Genomic DNA, 3,560 nt, shown 5'->3' on the forward strand with positions numbered 1-3,560 from the left:
CTAGCTGCGTTTCAGGCACAAGACAAGCTGAGGGTTTCCATGCTACTCGTCCATCTTGATCACCACACTGCCCTAATCTTCTAATTTAAAGGGGATATAAGGTGAATCTGACAACACACAGGCTTCAAGTAACAATTGTTTCCAATTTTTAGATTTGCCCAAGCCATACTTTTAATAATTTATTCTGGATTTTTTTGACCTAAAATTGGTGTCAGACTCATGATTTTAAATATCAACTTTACTCATGTAAAAAATAAATTGTATTATCTCTGTTCTTGTATTTCTCTCATTTTATTATATATCAAAATTCCACAGACACTAGTTATAACACTGCCACAGTTTCTCTTGTAAGTACTATTAGTAATTCATCTTACAAGAAGACTGAAACTCATTGAACAGCAATTTAGTCTCATAATCTTTTTATTAATGTTGGGCTTCACTTCATGCTGGCAAGGCATGTCAATCCCCCTTTAATTTTCCTCTGGAGGAACAGATTATATAATCAAGTTGTATTTTTAGCAATTAGAATTACCAATGCGCAGGAAATTACATTTAACTCTAGAGGACTTACAGGAAGTAGGAAGTCAAGCATCAGAATATTTGGTTTTGATGCATATACATTGCTTATTAAGTAACAGGCCTATTGGCTAGGTTGTACAGTTTCCTTGAGAATATGAGGCTAATTTCCTAGTTATGGATTTTATACACAGGGAATAGGGTAGCTCCCATTCTAAGTTAACTAAGTGACATCTTGGTCAGATAAATATGTCTTATGAGTTTGATAAATATAAAAAATTTCCTACAGCTGGGTCATAGGGGCTTTACTGAGCTTCAATTTAGCTGTAATTAAAAAGGTCTCTGTTAGTTCGCTAAGCTAACCCAAAATATTACTGCAAATACAGAAGAAAATAGTCGTAAGAAGAACCAAATACTATGTAGGAATAAACAAGCAATAGAAAGAAAAGAGAAGAGGTGCTTGCTTCCTGTTTCACGTTGTAAGAATTAGACAACTCATAAGTGTTTATTAAGAATCTGGAATGTATAGAAAATTAATATAAGTCATAAACCCTATACTTCAGGATTTTGTCATCTACTTGGGGAAATAAACATGGAACAAATAGAATAGTAAGTAATAATTAGTTGCTATGAAGTACATGAAATTTTATCAGAAAAAATGAAATTAATGTGGGCCAGAGTTTTTCTGGAAGGTTTTGTAATAAGTTTTAAGATAGTTTTGAAGTATTTTGAAAATAAATGGATATAGATGCAAATACCAGGATAAAACTTTGGGGGAAAATATAAACCCAGGAAGAGGAAGTGCTGTCATGGGGTGGATAGTTCCAGTGGCTGCAAAGCATTTGAATAATTCTTATCCAAGTTGACATTGAGACTTCACGGCTGCATTGAAGCTAGAACATGATGTCTGTGGGAGTGTCCTTGGAACAAAGGTACATTCTGTAAATCACTCATTTAAAAAAATTTTTTTTAACGTTTATTTATTTTTGAGACAGAGAGAGACAGAGCATGAACGGGGGTGGGTCAGAGAGAGGGAGACACAGAATCTGAAACAGGCTCCAGGCTCTGAGCTGTCAGCACAGAGCCCGACACGGGGCTCGAACTCACGGACCACGAGATCATGACCTGAGCCGAAGTCGGCCACTTAACCGACTGAGCCACCCAGGTGCCTCTGTAAATCATCCATTTAAAGAATGATGATTCAATAAGACCATAACTATAACGTATGTACTTTTTCTTTATAACTAACAGGACTTCTGTGATTACGGGGCTAAGAGGAGAAAAATGGCATGAGTACTGAAAGTTTAGGCTTTGTTCAAAATGGAAGAAAGATTTGTCTTGTTTCAGCAGCAACACTGTCCAGTGGTGGAGAACCACACTTTCTATTTCTGATACTAGAAGCAAATCAAAAGCAAGAAGAGATGCATATGAGAAGAGTTATATCTAATATAAATACTTTCAAATGTTTAAGTTTTGTTTTAAAAATATAAATTGACAGTAAATATTATACAGCATTTATATTTGTTATAGATGATATTTCTATTAGCTGTTTCAAGAGATAAATTACTGAATCTCAGTGAGTTGGTAAAACGGAAAGTTTATTTCAAGATTATGCAAAGTCCAAAATGTGATATACTTCAAAGGGCAGGTAACAATTCTTATAGTGGTGATTATGTCAGTTTTGGCACCCTAAGTTTCTTTTGTAGGAATTTGTTTACTTCATATAAATTTTTAAATTTATTTGCAATAAAATAGATATTTCCCAACTTGTTTTATAAGGCCAACATAACTTTGATTACAAACTTAACAATGACATTAAAAGATAGGAAAATTGTGCCATTCTCTCTCAGAAGCATGAATGCAAAAATCCTGAACAAAATAGTGTATGAAACCCAGTGATACCTAAAATGTATAATAAATTGCAATCAAGTTGAAGTTATTCCAGAAATGCGAAGTCGGTTTAACATGTAAATATCAGTCAATGCGACTTACAACATTGATCAAACACAGGTAGAAAAGAAGTATCATTATCTCAATTATGCAAAAAAACACATTTGATCAAACTTGAAATTCATTTAATATAAAACATCTCAAACTAAAAACAGAAGATAACTTCCTTAATCTAATATAGTGAGAGCAAACATCCTACTGAATGGTGAAACATGCTGGAAGCCGAGCTATCCCAGCCTGAGTGGCAGGGCCCGGGCTGTGGACAGACTGGTGACTGCAAGGCGGCCCACAGACAGTGAAGCTTCTTGTACTCCCGCTTTTAGTAATTCGGCCTTAAAACTACCTGGGGTATTGTCTGTCGGGGAATGGCCCTCGGCAGGCACCCTGGGAAAAGAAGCATTAGGAAAGGAAATAAGGTTCCGCAAGAAATTGTGTAGCCTTACGTTTAGCCCTTGCCATCCCCTATGGAGACTCCTCTACTTACAGGAAGGATAGCCTCATGTATTTGCCAGCAAAGAGGGCCTGTAAAGGAGAGACATACGGATTTGAAAGCCTCACTCTGGCAACTAAGGAGTGTGTCTCTGGGCACAGGTGACTTCAACCCATAGCCCCACCTGGCCCCCCGGAGGCATTCCAGATGATGACTGAACCTAGTCGGTTAAGGTACAAAATGGTTCATTGGTTCCTAGGTGCATTGTCTCTCTGAGAATGTATGAGGCATGGGTTTCTAGGGCTTTTTCAGCCCCTTTCTGGCACCTCAGACCGAGGCAAACGCATTGTTCTTCTGGCTTCAAGTGGTTAGGAGGTCATGTCCCTGTAACTGTTCCACTTGAGGTGTTTCATGCGAACAGCAAAGCAAATGCTTCATAGACTATAGATAATTATAGATAAACGCAGATGCATAATGGAATAATGTAAGAAATTAATCAATAATCAAAGGGTGTGTGGGAACATTATGGGAAAATCACCATGTTATTTCTTAAAGGTTGATTACACATAGGAACGTTTTTAAAATTAGGTAATGTGAGAAAAACGTAGATGACGTATGCTACAAGGAAATCACTAGCAAATATAATGCCACGTTTGCTACAATA

This window comes from Leopardus geoffroyi, chromosome B1 (genome assembly GCF_018350155.1).
Source record: "Leopardus geoffroyi isolate Oge1 chromosome B1, O.geoffroyi_Oge1_pat1.0, whole genome shotgun sequence".
Taxonomy (NCBI): Eukaryota; Metazoa; Chordata; class Mammalia; order Carnivora; family Felidae; genus Leopardus; species Leopardus geoffroyi.